This window comes from Corylus avellana, chromosome ca11 (assembly GCF_901000735.1).
Source record: "Corylus avellana chromosome ca11, CavTom2PMs-1.0".
Classification (NCBI taxonomy): Eukaryota; Viridiplantae; Streptophyta; class Magnoliopsida; order Fagales; family Betulaceae; genus Corylus; species Corylus avellana.
In genome coordinates this window covers 8396944-8415331 of record NC_081551.1, presented here as the reverse complement: position 1 = coordinate 8415331, position 18388 = coordinate 8396944, and the positions used below count along the sequence as shown (strand labels likewise).

Genomic DNA, 18388 nt, shown 5'->3' with positions numbered 1-18388 from the left:
TGTGCTTGGTTTTAGAGAAATAATTTACACAAAGATCTTCTTGGAGGCTTGAAGAGTTGAAGAGAAGATGAGCATGGCAGGATGCCATCCCAGCACCAACATGAGCAACTAAATTCGAAATAGGGTGTTGACGTAGCTCTCTCCAAGTAACAATGGTTTAATTTTATTTTAATTTGAGTTTTTCTATATGCATGATAGTTGTATAACTGTGATAATTGATCTTAATGTTTATATTCAATCATTATGAAATTCTTCTATTGTCTTAGAAAGTCTTTTATATTGATTGAACTCAATCCTTCATATTTTCTATGATTATATGAATGATTGTTATACAACGGTTTTAACTGACACATGATCAATAGGATTTGATATGCCATACCTAGGGAAGACAGATCGTACCACATCTTTATAGTTAGGTGAACAGTCTGTGCCAACCGAAGATGGATTATACTTATTTCTTAATTATAGTATTTTCTTGATTATTCGAGTGAGACGAGCCATATGTCATGCATAGTATAAATTTTCCTTGTTAATTTATAATTAACCATTGTTATGAGGTTAGCGGTGAAATCAACCCCTTATTCTCTCTCTCTCTCTCATCACTACTATCTTTATTTTTATGCATTTACTTAGTTACAAACAAAAATAAAATCAATCATATTTTCAATTGAGTTATATTTAATCTTGAAAAGCTTGATAACAATACCCACGTAGTCCTTGAGATTCGACACCCTCAATATAGCTATATCCTACAAGGATTCGTCTTATTACGAGTGGTTAATTTTATTATTGATATTTTTGTACTCAAAAAGACCACATCAAACTCCTTAAAAGGCTTATTTGGACTTTGGTTCTAAATTCTGAGAAGTACGTGGACCCAAATGTAAAGATGTTGATTACTTTGATGTATCAAAGGGAAAAGGCCTATCATCGGTCAGTATAAGCTCAATGCGTTGGGTAATCACATTTGAATATTGTGGGATCACAAACTTCAAAAAGAAATCCAAATTTTTGTCAGGAAGACAAAGAGATAAGAAATTTTCCCTCGAAATAGATTTTATAGATATTGTTCTCAAGGCTCTGGCCAGAGCTTTTTGGTTGGCATACCAAAAATATATATGTGATTTATCACATTATGAGAATATCATAAAATCAGTGACTTAAAGAAAAGAGGTAGAGAATTAAGTGGCAGTACCCTTAGCCTTAATTCTCCTACGAAAAATTTCATGGAAGAATCACAAATTATTATTAAGTTAAAGGAATTAATTGTTTTAAGACAAAATAATTATTAGAGTGCAATCACAATTATTTAGTGGAATTAATTGTGATTAAAATATTATTGTGTAACGAATGTTGGGAGACATGATTACGGAAATATTTAAGGCAATGATTATTTTTTCCTTTAGGTCTCTCACTAAGCTGTTAACATATATATATATATAAGTTAACAATATAATAGGCTTTCTTATTTATGTTTAGGCTATATGTTTTATTTAATTAAAACAAGGGCTAGACAAATGATTTAAAGTTGGGTTCGGGATAAAACCTATGGACTTTAAATGAAGCATGAAAGCATAAGGCTAGAAATTAATTTATGGGCATGTGCAATGGGTGCAGTGAGAAAGGCCTGGGATTACAATCCCAGGCCCAACTCCCTATGGAGTAAGCTAGGGTTTTGAACCCTAACCGTCCATACTGTTCTAGTTGGACTGGAACTCCTGCTTTGAATCATGTCCCATATTGCTTAGATTTGAAATTTCTCTCCCCAACTGTGACTATAAGTAGAGAGGAGCCTATGGCTCTCAAAATATTCCATCAAGTGTTCTTGACCATAGTTTTCATAAATTCTCTGAAAACTATATTAGTTCTTTGTGTTAACTCACGAAGAACAAAAATTTAAGTTTTGAGGAGCCAAGCAAGAGCCCACACTCAGTCATTGGTGAGAAGATCTAGAGGCTACGATCTTTCTTGTTCTTAAAGGTTCTTGAAGAACAAAAGAAAAGTTCTTTTGTTAAAAGCCATAGAATTGGCCGTTGATCTTCTATATAAGTCATTCTTGATCTTACTATTGTTAAATAGCCATTCATTTTTCGTATGTTCTTTATAAAGAATTCTTGGGCATAGGAATACAATTCCTTTCCTCTTCGTAAATACTCGATTTGCATACATGTTCCCAACACTTTGGGAACTATGAGGTAGATAAATGGAAGTGATTCGCCAAAGGTGCACTCACCTGTTTTTCATTCTCCACGCTAAACCTCTCCAACACCTTCTTCACATAGCCGGCTTGAGATAGCCCGATCTCTTGGCATCCCTGTCCCAGTGAATCTCCTTCCCAAGAAACTTCTTGGTTGCGTCCAAATCCCTCATGTCAAATTCACTACTCAACAAAACCTGCTTGTTGTTGACCTCCACTATACTCTTAGCTGCAATAAGCATATCATCCACATACAATAATAAAATAAAACAAATGAATTATCATCAAGGCTCCTCACATACATACAATAGTCATATTCACATCTCTTGTAGTCAATTCTGATCATGTAGGAGTCAAACCGCTTATACCACTGCCTTGGAGACTCCTTCAACCCATAAAGTGACTTCTTCAATTTACAGACCATGTTCTTCTGTCCAGGTTGACTAAACCTTTCTGGCTGCTCCATGTAAATCTGCTCCTCCAAATCATCATGGAGAAAAGTTGTTTTCACATCCATCTGTTCCAATGCCATGTCATAATGAGCTACCAACGCTAATACCACTATGATGAAAGTATGTCTGACCACTCAGGAAACTATTTCCTCATAATCAATCCCTTTTTGCTGTGAATAACCCTTCCCTACTAGGCTTAACCTTCAACTCAAGGCCCTTTTTGATATTGCTTCATTTTTCTTGAACACCAATTTGCACCCTATCACCCTCTTCCTCTCTGGAAGCTCCACCAAATCCCACCCATCTTCTCTTTTCTTGGCTATTGACAGCCTCTTGAAAAGTAGTAGGATCTCCATTGCTAATGAAAAGAGCATAAGAAAACCATGTCTTCATAACTGTACTTGGCTGGTGACCTGATAATGCGTCTAGTTCTGTCTGTGGCTATAGTGTGATGCTCCTCAACTCCTGAAGTAGAGGTCTTTGCACCCTGAGAAGTGGTCTCATGCATAGGGGTCTCTAACTCCACATGCACCACCTGCTTATTACCGCATACTGCTTTCTGGCACTTGCTGCTCTTCACTCTAAGTAATCTTCAACATGGAATTTTCATCAAATACCATGTCTCTACTGATCACCACCTTGTTTGCCTTCGGATCCCAAAATTTGAAGCCCCTAACCCCTTTCCCATATCCAAGAAAGACACATTGTCTAGACTTTGGACCAAGTTTCGATCATTCTTCACTAAGTATGTGCACATAGGCTGGACAACCAAATACTCTTAAACAAGAGTAATCTACCTCATTACATGTCCACACTTCCTCTACAACTTTCCCATCTAGTGCTACTGATAAGCGTCGAATGTTGCACATTTAAGCCCCTTAATTTGTATATGTTAATTCCTTAGCGTTGTTATTTGTTTGATTTTGTTTTGCTTTTATTGTTTTCAAGTTATAAATAAAGATGCAATTAATTCCATTGATTTTGGGCTTAAAAGCACACTTTGAGAAGACCTAGAAGATATGATTAAGCTTAGCCAATCATAACAGAGGATCTATATGTTGTGGTTAAGTTTAATCAAATAAAAAAAATGATTAATTCGGAATTTCTCAAATTGGAGTCAAAATCGGATTGGATTCAAATTTGGATTCTGCATATGTCTCGGTATTTTGGTTATAACTTTCAGCTCAAATATCAGATTGAGATGATTTAAGTGGAATTAGAAAGCTAACTCAAATTTCTACAAATCATTATGAAATAGTATTTTCCTAATTCGGAGCGCTGTAATGCCAAAACCGCCCTGGAAGATAGGAACGCAATTCTGGGCGAATCCTATTCCGATTTGGACTTAGGTTTTCTTTATCCTAATTGGACTTGGACTTAAATCTCCGAAATTTCTAGGATTACTAGGGCTTTTAAGACTCTCCTAAGTCCTATAAATAGGCCTCTAAGTATTGAGAAAAAGGACACACCGCTTCCTAGAGCTAGAAATCAGAAAATTGTCTTTGGAGCTTAGAAGATCATGAGCGGCTAAATCCCTTTGTGGGGTTTTGATGTAACCCTATCCAAACATAATGGTATGATTGTATTTAATTTCTAGATTTTCAATTTATGCATGTTGATTGTATAACTATGAGGATTGCTACAATTGATTTCTGTTCTTCATATTAAATACAATTGTTCTTAAATTCCAAAATCAATATTTATGAAATTCTGCTCTTGTCTTAGAAAGTATTTTACTTTTATTGAAATCAAATCATTCTTGTTTTCTGTGATTATGAGGATGATGGTTATACAATGGGTTTAATTGACATATGATTTGATAGGCTATGCCTAAGGAAGACGGATTGTACTACACCTTAGTTTAGTGTAATTTAGGTAGACAGTCTGTGCCAACCGAAGATGGGTTACACTTATTTATTGATTGTATGTATCCTGTTAAATAATTTGATAATTTATACCTAGGGAAGATGGGTCATACCGCATCTTAGTGGTTAAGTGGACGATCCGTGTCAACCAAACATAGATTATACTTATTCTTTAATAAGGTAGTTTCTTGTTTATTTATAACATGCATAGAATGAATTTCTGAGATTAATTATGATTAACCATTGTTGTGCGGATAGAGGTGAAGTCAATACCCTACACTCTCTCTCTTATTTTAAATCTCTTTTATTTTCATGCACTTTAGTTTTAAAGAAAATCAAATCAATTCTCTTTTTAATTAAATTAATTTTGATCTTTCGAATTTGATAACAAAACCCCTGCAATCCTTGAGGTTCGACACCCTCTCTATAGCCGTATCCTACAAAAATTCATCCTATTGCGAGTGGTTATTTTTATAATTGATATTTTTTGTTACAAAAATACCACAATCAGCTACCCTCGGTAACCTGTTGATCAAGTAGCATGCCATACTCACTACATCTACTTAGAAAATCTTTGCAAGTCCAGCATTCAACCTGAGACATCGTGCCTCTCTGCAATAGACATGTTCATCCTTTTCGCCACACCAATTTGTTGTGGTGTCTTCTGTACTGTGAAATGTCTCTTTATACCATGCTACTCATAGAAATCTCTGAACTTGCCATTTATGTACTCAGTGCCATTATCTGTCCTGAGGCACTTAACCTTTTTCCCAATCTGGTTCTCCACTTCAGCTTTCCACAACTTGAACTTGGCAAATGTCTATGATTTGTGCCGCATGAAGTATACCCAAACTTTTTTGGATAAATCATCAATAAAAATCACAAAATACATATGTCCTCCATTGACGCTGTTCTCACTAGTCCCCAAACATCAGAATGAACATAATCCAGAATACCCTTTGACTTGTGTGTGGATGTCTTGAATTGTACCCGATTCTACTTCCTCATAACACAGAACTTACAGAAATCAAATTTGCATGTTTTGACACCCTTCAACAGATTTCTCTTATGATGCTCCAACATGCCCCGCTCACTCATATGACCCAACTGCATATGCCACAAAACAGTACAATCTAACTCAGACTCCACAGAGGCGATTCAACCTACAATTGTATTTCCCAATAGTTTATAGATATTCTTTGAAATTTTCTGCCCCCTCATCACTACCATCGCACCCTTAGTCACCTTCATTACTCCACCTTTAGACTTATAACCATAACCGTTTGAGTCTAAGGTACCCAATGAAATCAAATTCTTTTCCACGTCTAGTACATGTCTAACATCACATAACGTTCTAACCACAACATCAAACATATTAATCCTGATATGACCTATGCCAGTAATTTACAATGTGCACCATTACCCATAGTAATTATACTAGAATTAACTGACTTGTAAGTGTCAAACTAATCTCTGTTGGACGTCATGTGAAACGAACATATTGAGTCCAGAATTCACACAATGCTCTGAATTTGATGCAACAAAAAGCATATCACGTTCAGCATCGTGTGAATTGTCCTCCACTACGTTCACAAACCTTGAGGAACCTTCATTCTCATTGTCCTTGTTCTTCTTCCGGTCTCGACAGTCTCGCTCTTCTTGCATGCTTCTGGTTATCCTTTACAACTAGCCCTTCTCCTTGAGAACTTTCACCACTAATTTTCTTCCTCTAATGAAAAGCCAACAGGGCTCTTGTAACTTCCTCTAACTCCAAGGACTCATTCTGCCACGTTAGAGTTGTAACCAAATTCTCATACATAGGAGAAATTGGGAGTGAATTCAATAGTACCAATGCCTTGTCTTCGTCTTCGAATTTCACATTAACCCTTTTCAAATCGCCGATTACCTGATTGAACACGTTGATGTGTTGGCTCAAATCCGAGTCCTCTGCAATCTTCAAGCCGTACAACCTCTACTTTAGATAGAGCTTGTTCATCAATGACTTTGACATATACCAACTATCTAGTTTGAACCAAATTACCACCGGGGATTCTTTGTCCATGACATGATACATAATGTCATCCCTAGACAAAGCCGAATAGTAGCCACCGCTTTAGCCTCAAATTCCTTCCAATCTATGTCCGGCATACCTTATGGTTTTGTCTTATATAACGCCTTCACCATCCCTTGTTGCACCAACAAATCCTTGACACATCTCTGCCATAACCCGAAATTATTGGTTCCGTCAAACTTCATCACCTCGAATTTCGTAGAAGATGTGCCAATTCCATCCATCGCAGAACCTGTCTCTAATACCAATCGTTGTTACCATGCATAACAATGATGAATAATATGGAATCGAAAAGACAGAGATCAAGAGAGAGTCGAAAGACAAATTTACGTGGTTAGGCAATGTGTCTACGTCCACAGGAGAGTGCGACTATATTTCACTATTCAATGATTTAGGGTTACAACATAACCTTAATTGTAAGTATTTTGGAAAACCCCAAAATACCCAACTTATTTGTCTCCAGGCCTACATAAACTTAATACACACAATTGACCAATAGTTTTAGTATTACTCTATATGCCTAAAAGAATATGAGACACTTGTTCCAACATGGTGAAAACACTTAAAAATTCTCCATTTTAGCCTCACCAATTTTATGGGAAAAAAAAAATGGTGGTGAATCAATAAAAATAAAAATAATAAAAAATAATAAATAAAAAAGGAGAGAGAAAAGAGGGAGTTGGGGGTGGTTTGGCCAAGTTAAATTACTACTTATCCAAAAAGCTTAAGTTGATAGGAATATGTAAATTTCATCATTTAATCATTTAATCAATACTTAACACACCACCATATATTGGCTACAGGGGTGGCGGAGCACCCCCATCACTTTTTATTTATTTATTTTTTTTTTTTTTGGAAGAGAGTTAATTGTTACATACACACCACAAGGAGTGATTTTTTTGTCAAATAATCAAACATCAAAACTAATTTTGCAATTTTCAAAAAACATTTAAGCGTCTGATATACTGAACCAAAACACATATTTGAAGATGCCCAATGGGCCAAATTATGAGCTGCATTGCGTATGTTATGAAGGATTTTAAAAGACTGATGTCAAAATTTGATGTCAAAATTTGAAAAAGATGGAGGATCTCGCAGATGTTCTCAACAATGGATGATGAGTAATGCTAAAAGGAAGGCCCATATCTTCTTTGTGTTCTTCCAAAGTTGATGTGGCTCTTAAAATTATTACTTAATCAAAATTCAATAGTAATTTATCACAAATTCAATGCTAATTTTAAAATGCACATCAATTTTGGAATGATGCAAAAAAAGACGTAAGTCTTCATTTTAGCATTACTCATGGATGACTCCTCCACTTCGTACGAAGGGGACCATTAAGGATGGCAATATTTGCAGAAAGGAGTTAAGACTCATTATGATTAATATGTAAGGATGTGCTATAATTAAATTAATTAATTGGTATCAATAAAAATGAACAATCAAGTCCAAGGTACTCGGTCGCTAGAATCTGCAAACACTAAATCAAACAACTCTTTCATAAAGCCTTGAATAGAAATATAGGAAACAGAAGAGAAATTCTCTTTACAGTATTCTTATTCATAAAGCTGAACAACAATAACAACTAGGCGGTCAAGCTAGTCTTATTGTGCTTAAAAAAAATTAGGGTTCAGCGCTGAAAGTAAAATTACAGAAAGTCTTTATTAAAAAATGTCGCAACTTCACTCAAGCCAATGTCGTGGAAGGGTCGTACAAAGTTTCTGTCCTATAATTAGTCACATTCTTGCTCAAGCCAAGTTCGAGCAGAGGTTACACATGATTTGTCTCCTGCGGAATCGCAAACTCCCACCCCAAAATGAAAGAATTTGGATAATCTCTGTTTTGGTTAACTTACCAAATAACATAGTAGTTACGTCTATGTATAAGCATGGAGGTTTAGAGGATTACAAGCAGTACATAGACAAAGAAAATACAAAGGAAAGTTTGACATGTAGGTAATACACGGCAACACAAAAGAAGAAATTGAGAGGACCGAAGGTGGGCTGTGATGAGGCGCAGACCAGCTGATAGTGTGCTGAGATGAGAGGCTTGTCAGAAGTAATTCAGGCCGTGAATCAAGGAGCTTGAGTTTGCAGCATGATTCAAGAAGAAGAGGCTGCTGTTCTGTGTTTACTGTTGTGAGCTGATCTGGAAATCTATAGTGAATGTTTTTGCTGATTTTTCATGCTGGAGCTGAGGGTCCTTTTGGGTATTAGCATGCACCTCATGTTTATCCTTAACACAGAAGCCTTCCCGCTTTACTCAAGAATCAAGATCCTCCATCAGGCCCTATTTGCAAGTTGGGCTGCATCACTTCTCCATTTTTACAAAATTTTTGTGGTACTCCCAACACCTGAGCACCAATAATTCAATATGTGGGGGACTGACTTCAAGCACTGTTATTCCTCGGAAGACCACCATATGGTAATGCAACAGAAAAAAAAAAAAAAAAAAAAAGGGTACATACTAATCTCAACTTCTTTGCACTCCCAAACAACAAACAGAAAGTGGAAAAAACAAGTACCTCATTTTGGTCTAATAAAATCAAATATTTGTCCATAATGATTCAGCTTCATCAGCAGCTGGTATCACATGGTTCTGAATGCAAGTAAACAAGGACTGAAGGTAATCCTTCACCAACAGCATTCATCAATTAATCCAAAAAAGGGAAAGAAAAATAAATCCCATCAATAGATGAAAATTACCTGTCCTTGATAATTAGTATTGGTTGCTACTAGAGGGAGCTCTACCACTTCCTTCCCAAATATTATGGAACATTTCAGCTGACACAATTGATTGGCTGCATCATCTTTTTTCTTTTTCTTTTTCTTTTTTTTAATTTTACTATGTGAGAATACGCATATGTTGTACCCTGCACAATTAATGATGTAACGAGTTATCTCATTGTCAAAACTAACTTCATATGATTGGAAATAAGTTTTTTTTTTTTTTTTTTTTTTTACGTGTAATGGAAAATCACTTGTATAGTAACATTGCAATTAACAATGAGAAACATGAAAAATGGTAACATACTCTGAAAACAAGTATCTAATTTCATATGATGAAGAGACCAATTCCTATTAAGAACTCACCATCTTATATCAATGTTAGCATCCTTACAACATTCAGCAGTGAGTCTGGAAACTTTTGATTTCCACAAACTACAAAATTTTACAAAGCAGAATGAATTCTGTTGCAATCAGTGCAACAAAACCACTTTTGTTAACATTTGTAGTGCAAATAAACAGAAGATTAATTCCACTGGCAATAGAACTGCAAAATGCAACAATACACGTAATTAGGTATCGAAACAAACAAACTGGAAATGCAAAGCATTTCAAACATAGGACTGGAAAAGTCCAGATGTCAACTGAATATAAACTACCCGGTAATGGTAACAACAAATAATTGCACTGGGACCAAATTTCTGTAGATTGGCCTATGCAAGCAACAGGATCAACGACAATTAAAATCTGTCAAGTTGATGATGTAAATTTAAAGTTAATAAGACAAAAAAATAAATAACAAGGACACCATATATAAAAAATTAAAAAGAATAAAGTTCTTGATACACAGCAACAAGCAAATATGGCCCCCAGTTATATCACAAGATACTAGTCAATCACAAAACATATGACAAGCAGTAATCACTGGAAGGCCCTTAAAGTTTCAATTACAGACTGCTGAGACGGCATACAATCACAGGGCATAGCTACCATTTGGTCTTTAGATGCATTATGCATAGCAAATATTTTTTTTCTTTTTCATATACAAAAATGTTAAAGGCCAGAAGTAAATAATGAAGCATTTATGTAATAGAAACTATTGATGGGAAGAATAATGATTATAGAACTAACATAATGCACATCCACTAAAGTCAAAATCTGGAGTTTTGACAGTAAGAATGCATCGCCTGGTTATCTGTTCTTCTGGATCAAGTCCAGCATCCCTTCCAGCTGCCACAACATTAACATTATGCTCTACACATTTTTCTTTTTGGAAGACATTCTGGCGATATTTAGAGGAACACACTCAGCAATTGGCCTAAATAATAAACATCATAAATGCACTCAAGCAAACTAAAGCAAGTTGAATAACAAAATTAACCCAACTTGTGTCCACTAAACAATGATCAATTAGAAGAATAAGAAATATTGCCCATTAACAAGAACAGTTACAATAAACCAAAGAGCATAGAACTGGTGGTCTTTTATTTATTATTGTTATTATTAGATCTATACTATAATCCTAAAGTTTCACCTGTTAAAAAGATAAAGCAAAAAAAAAAAAAAAAGTTACAATACATATATTTGCGATTCAAAACACAATATACACATAAAGAAAATAAGTGTTCATGTATGTATAGATGATAGGACAAAGAGATAAATAGATAAACCGTTCATATGGCAATAAATTAAGAATGTCCAGACAAGTTTCGACTTTTGAATACTTTCTAGTCTCCCAAATATCAAACAGTTGGAAGTTAACGAGCCAACCCAATTGTTTAGTATATTAGTATGAGATTATGCACAAAATGTGAAATGTGTCTCTGGCTTTATTAGATTCAACTCTTAGTTAATACATAGTAGTACAAACCAAATGGGATTCGTCTTTCCAACAACTACTTTCCAGAGTCAATGACTTTAGGAATTGAATGAGAAACCCAAAGACACAAAAAATGTGGAAGACATGAGAAGAGCTGAAAACTGGACACACATTATTCTAGTGCAATTTTTTTTCTTCGAAGTGGATGGGGGAGAGATTATTGTTCTCCTTTGCTAACCTTTATGCCTCTATGGAGTTGCCTGCAGTAAATCTTTTCTCAAATAAAAAAAAAAAATACAGAATTATGTTAAGCTATCTCTTAATTCATAGTGTTAGAGGGATTTAGAGTTTGCATGTAAAGAGAAGAAAGAAGAGGCTGTGTTGTTTCACGTAGCCTTCTCCTCTCATACTTCATATATATATATATATATATATATATATATATATATATAATGTAACATTGAGTACAAAGACCAAAATACCCCATATAATATATTAACCTTAATATGCTCATCTAACACTCCCCCTCAAGCTGGAGCATATATATCATATAAGCCCAGCTTGGAACAAATAAACTCTTAACTTTTTTCGACACAAGAATTTTATAAACATATCAGCTAGTTGATCTTCAGACTTCACAAATGGTGTAGATATATCTCTACTGAGTATCTTATCTCGAACAAAGTGACAATCGACCTTAATATGCTTAGTTCTTTCATGAAAAACAGAGTTAGACGCAATATGTATAGCAGCTTGATTGTCACAAAATAACGGTATAGGAGTAGGAGCGATGAATCCAATCTCCAGTAGGAAATGTTGTAACCACGTCAATTCACTAGCAGTATTAGACATTGTCCTGTATTCTGCCTCAGCACTCGACCATGCCACCACCGTCTGTTTCTTACTTTTCCAAGTCACCAAATTACCATCCAAGAATGTGCAATACCTCCTGAATCATCACCTGTAATCTCAATGTCATCTACATATACCACAAGAAGAATGTAGCCTGCATTTGTATGCAAGTGAAATACTGAATGATCTGTCTGACAACGCTGAAGACCAAACTCCATAACGGCCTCAGAGAACTTCCCAAACCATGCCCGTAGAGATTGCTTGAGACCATACAAAGCCTTTTTTAACTTACAAACACAACTCCGATACTCCCCCTGAGCAACAAACCCAGGTGGTTGTTCCATATAAACTTCCTCATGTAAATCCCCATGTAAAAAGGCATTTTTGACATCCAACTGAAATAAGGGCCAATTAAGATTGGAGCCAAAGAAATAAGAATACGAACAGAAGAGATTTTGGCAACTGGAGAAAACGTCTCATCATAATCAATACCATATGTCTGTGTATAACCCTTAGCAACCAAACGAGCTTTCCACCGTTCAACAGAACCATTAGGATTAAACTTAATCGTGTATACCCATTTGCAACCAACAGTCTTCTTAGCAGGGGGTAATGGAACAAGTTCCCACGTACCATTTTGATGTAAGGCCTTCATTTCCAATTCCATAGCTTGCCTCCAACCAGAGTCAGATAAGGCATCCTGCACTGTCTTTGGGGTGGAAACAGTAGAAAGATGGGAAATAAAGCAAGAATGGGAAGGAGACAAAGAACTAGTGGATACAAACTGATTGATAGGATGTTTAGTAGTGCAAGAAAGTGTACCTTTCCGTAGGGCAATGAGCAAGGAATCAGATGCAGGTGCCAGCGGATCCGAAGAGGGGAGGATGATGGTGGAGGTGCAGGAGCTGATGGGCGTGACCGACTTGTATAAACCTGGAGAAGAGCAGGTGAAGGTGGAGGCAACATGACAGACTTAGAGAGATATGGAACAGGCAGCGGAACAGACGCGACATCAGGCTCAAGAGTAGACGCTCCAAAAGACGCATCAACAGGAAAATAGGAGAGAGACTCAACAAAGGTGACATCGGCGCTAGTAAAGTAGCGGCGAAGAACAGGACTATAACAACGATATCCTTTCTGAGTTGGGGAATAACCAAGAAAGACACATTTGGTAGAACGAGGATCAAGTTTATCATAACCAGGACCTAAATTATGAACATAACAAACACACCCAAAAACCCTAAGTGGTAAGGCAAATGGGGGTGAAGAACAGTATAAGAGAGAATGAGGAGAAGCACCATCTAAGACTAAGGAGGGCATTCGATTAATGAGGTAACAAGCAATAAGAACAGCGTCACTCCAAAAATGTTTGGGGACATGCATATGAAATAAAAGACAGCGTGCAACATCCAATAAATGATGATTCTTGCGTTCAGCCACTCCATTTTGTTGTGGAGTGTGAGCACATGATGTTTGATGGATAATGCCTTTATCAGACAAATAAGAGGCAAAAGAACAAGATGTGTATTCTTTGGCATTATCAGAATGCAAAATATGAATTTTCTTAGTAAATTGAGTCTTAATCATATTACGAAAAATTTGGAAAACAGAAAATAACTCTGAACGATTTTTCATTAAAAATAGCCAAGTCATACGGGAAAAATCATCCACAAAGGTCACAAAATAATGAAATTTATTGGATGAAATATTCATAGGACCCCATACATCATAATGAACTAACTCAAAAGGATGGGAAACACGACTAACAACTCTTGACGGCAAAGAAACACGACGGTGCTTACTAAGCTGACAAGCTTCGCAAGACACAGACAACTCATTTCGAAGACTCGGGACTTGATGCTTCAACGTAGGAAGGGAAGGATGACCAAGATGACAATGCCACTGAAGAGCTGAGGTTGACGACTGTAAAGCACATGAGGAAAATGAAGGTGCAAGATCCAGATAATATAAGCCACCAACTTCATGCCCCATACCAATCATCCTCCTCGTCTTGAGATCCTGAAAAATGCACAAAGAAGGGTAAAAACTGACAGAACAATTAAGAGCTTTGGTAATTTTACTAATGGATAACAAATTAAAAGGAAAACCAAGAACGTGTAGAACAGAAAACAACTCAATATCTGGACTCAAATGGGTATGGCCAGAGCCGGCTATGGTGGAGAGGAAACCATTAGCTAGGGTGACACTGTGGGGTGTATCAACAGGATGATAATCAGAGAGAGAAGTAGACGAACCAGTCATATGCTCATTGGCGCCAGAATCAATAATCCAAGAGTCGCGAGTGGAGGATAAAAGACAGTGAGATGCAGTACCTGACTGAGCAAGAGTAACAGTGGAAGAGGTAGAAGCCCGCTTATGGATTAAGAACTGAGCATACTCATCTTTCGGAATGGAGATCAAATCATTCTCGAAGTGTGAGCTCGAGCTAACAGGTGGTCCAAATAGAGCTAAGGAATCATCGTGAGAAGCAACCTGATTGGCCAACCCAGATGGTGTGCCATGTAAATCTCAGCAAAAATCCACAGAATGGTTAGTACGACCACAATGAGTGCATTTGCAAGGCCCACGACCTCCGATGCGATCTCCACCTCGAGAATCACGTCCACCACAAAAACCACGACCACCACGTCCCCCACGAGAACTACCATAACTTCCATGGGCAGCAATGAAAGCAGCGCCCTCACCAGTACGCTCAGAACTTATCTAAGAGCTATGATCAGTAAGATTAGCACGCTGAATCCGAGAAAAGACTTCAGGAAGTGAGGGAAGTGTAGAACCCCCAAAATCTGCGCACGAACCGACTCAAACTCAGGCTTCAAGCCAAGAAGAAACCGAACCACATCCACATCTTGACGTTGCTGTTCCATTTTCTTCAGGTCCTTAGAGAGCGGTTGGTACAAGTTTCGCTCCTTACAAATAGCCACAACTTGGTTGTAGTACTCATCCACAGTTTGATCACCTTGTTCAAGTCCAAAATATTGTTTACACACTTCATAAATCTGAGTGATATTCCCAGTTCCAGAGTACATGTGACTAAGATGATCCCAAATGTCCTTGGCACTAGGCAAGTAGATGCATGAAGATCCAATGTGAGACTCAATACTATTCAACATAAGAGAGATAATTTGATTATCTTCTTGTTCCCAAAGGCTAGGAGGATACTCATTAGGCATACCCGAGGTTAAGTGAATAAACAAACCCTTGCCTTTGAGAAAAATTTCAACAGACCTTGCCCAATAAATATAATTCTTTCCATTGAGCTTCACAAGAGTCATAGGAGCATTAACGAAGGAAGTTTCAAGTTTAGCGGCCATAATCTCAACAACAAAGAAGCCAAACTCCACAGAAATACAAAAAAAATAAGAGTAACTGTAATAACCACTTAAAAGGAATGAAAAAACCAAAACCAGAAACTCGCCGGAGACCGTCAAAACTCATCTGGGACAGGCAGACCACGCCGGAAATCCCACTGAAAAGACCAAAACCAGAAGCTAAACCAAACAGGGACTTGCGTCGGAGACTTACAGGAGGCTCGCCGGAAACTCGCCGGAAATACATGGAAACACGCCGGCGTCTGACAGACCTCACCGGTGATACCAAAAACCATGACGACAGACCCAAGCGACTACCACAGAATACGCCGGCAAACCACCACAGACCTAGTCGACGACCACACTTCAACAACAACCCAGTTTCTGCCGATCATCATTGTAACCTACCGGCAGCCATATACGTCACCAACAACCACAGACTAGACCGGAAATACACCACAAACCACGCCGGCGAACATCTATCCCCAATCACTATTCGTGGGCATGAAGTCCACGTCTCACAATTCCACGCTCAGTAGAATAAAACTAGGATTTGGGTAAAAAACAAATATATTAATAAAGAAGGGAGGAAGAAGCGGGGTGGGAGAGTAATCAAATGCCGTCAATAGTTATGGCTCTGATACCATGTTAGAGGGATTTAGGGTTTGCATGTAAAGAGAAGAAAGAAGAGGCTATGTTGTTTCACATAGCCTTCTCCTCTCATACTTCATATATATATATATATATATATATATATAATGTAACATTGAGTACACAGACCAAAATACCCCATATAATATATTAACCCTAATATGCTCATCTAACACATAGAAACTGCCTTTGATTGCTTAATAGTGCACCTGCTGATGGCTAAGCATCATAAAGTGATATATAGCAGGTCGGGAGAGCCAAGGGTGATGTGTAAGATAGATCTAGAAAAAGCTTATGATCATGTGAATTGGGATTTTCTGTTATATTTGCTTAGGAGGTGTGGTTTCAGGGGGAAATGGTGCTCTTGGATAGAACATTGCATTTTTTCGGCGCGTTTTCGATTCTGGTTAATGGTTCCCCTAATGGTTTTTTAAGTAGCTCCAGGGGATTGAGACAAGGGGACCCCCTTTCTCCATTGTTGTTTGTCTTTGTGATGGAGGTTCTGAGCAAGATGATCTCAGTGGCGGTGCACGGCGGGCTGCTAGAAGGATTCACAGTTCGTAATGCTTCTTTCTCACATCTTCTGTTTGCCGATGACACTTTGACCTTTTACAATGCTATGCCCAACCAACTACGGTATTTGTGAAGCGTGTTTTTGTTGTTCGAAGCTGCTTCCGAGCTGAAGGTAAACCTGGCTAAGTCGGTTTTAATTCAGGTGGGGAACGTGGAGCAAGTGGGTATGTTAGCCGGCATTTTAGGATGCGGGGTTGCATCTTTGCCAGTGAAGTATCTCGGCCTTCCATTGGGAGCCTCTTATAAGGCCATGCATATTTGGGATGGCGTTATTGAGAAGCTAGAATACAGGTTGGCTAGCTGGAAAAGGATGTACTTATTGAAGGGTGGTAGGGTCACCCTTATCAAGAGCACCCTGGCAAATTTGCCCACTTATTATTTGTCTCTCTTTCCTATCCCAGTGAGTGTTGCTAAGCACATCGAGAAGCTACAACGCCAATTTCTATGGGGTGGTATAGGCAAAAAGTTCAAGTTTCACTTGGTAAATTGGGCGATGGTTTGCACTCCAATCAAGGAGGGAGGGTTGGGAATCAGAAATTTAATGGTGTTCAACAGCACACTTTTAGGGAAATGGTTGTGGTGCTATGGGATTGAGAGAGATGCTTGGTGGAGAGTGGCGGTAGATTCGAAATATGGGAGCTTTTGGGGTGGGTGGTGCTCTCTTGAGCCTGGAGGAGCTTATGGGGTAGGGTTGTGGAAGAATATCAGGAAATGGTGGGAGACTCTCAAAGGCTTTACTAGACATGTGGTGGGGGATGGAACAAGGATTAGCTTTTGGCATGACTTGTGGTGTGGAGATTCGGTTCTAAAGGTAGCCTTTCCAGTTTTATATGGAATTGCTCGTGAGAAGAATGCTTCAGTTGCGGCTAGTATGGAGATGTTGGGAGGTTCAAATCAGTGGAATGTGAGTTTCACTAGAGAGGCACATGATTGGGAGTTGGAAGTCTTTGCGTCCTTTCTACAGGTGTTGCATTCAGTCAGAGTGAGACAAGGGTGTGAAGATAGATTGTGGTGGATTTCTTCCAAACGAGGTCTATTCAAGGTTAAGGCCCTCTTTTATTCTTTGGCTTGCAATGAGGGTAGGAGATTCCCTTCGAAGAGTGTGTGGCGGACGAAGGCTCTTCTGAGAGCGGCTTTTTTTGTTTGGTCGGCAGCTCTAGGCGAAATACTGACCTTGGATAATCTCAGGAAGCGTCATGTCATTATGATAAATAGGTGTTGCATGTGCAAGAGCAGTGAGGAGACGGTAGATCATCTCCTTCTTCATTGTGAGGTTGCTTCTGCTCTGTGGTATGCCATCTTTAGTCACTTTGGGATGGCCTGGGTGATGCCTAGACATGTATTTGATCTGTTAGCCTATTGGTGGTCTTTTGGGAGGTGGAGTGCTGTGGTGTGGAAGATGGTGCCTACGTGTCTTTTTTGGTGTTTATGGCAGGAAAGGAACAATAGGTGCTTTGAAGACTTGGAGAGGTCTTTGGAGGACATTTTATCCTCTTGCTTTCACACTTTGTATCTTTGGACTGTGGCACATTTGTCCCCGTTGTCAATTAGTTATGATGATTTCCTTGCTCGCTTTTCTTTTTCTAGTTAGGTGATCCTTTTGTATACTTCATGTGTACCTTGGGGCACCTTACGCTTTTAATAAGACTGGTTATTACTTATCAAAAAAAAGAACCACCATTGAAAACTTACCCACACCTCTTAGTCAACAGATAATGTCACCATCTAAGTCTAGCTTCGGTTTCTCATCTCAACATTTTGATAATTGAAGGTATCAGAAACAACACTAGCTTCCAATGGGTTCAATGCCAGCTAGATATCAGGAAGCCCGCCATTTTGTTACCAAAAAT

At 38.0% G+C, this 18388-nt stretch overlaps 1 long non-coding RNA gene across 2 annotated transcripts; it reads right to left on the bottom strand.

The window, feature by feature from the left end:
• Window positions 1-8402: 8402 nt before the first annotated feature.
• On the bottom strand, window positions 8403-9407 carry LOC132166530 (uncharacterized). Of its 2 annotated transcripts, none has more exons than XR_009438575.1 (3): window positions 9291-9407; window positions 9110-9216; window positions 8403-8981 (listed from the first exon to the last, which is right to left on the bottom strand). It is a non-coding gene; the product is annotated as an uncharacterized LOC132166530 (long non-coding RNA). The 2 variants fall into 2 exon arrangements; XR_009438576.1 differs by having other exon boundaries at window positions 9110-9204.
• Window positions 9408-18388: the final 8981 nt, after the last annotated feature.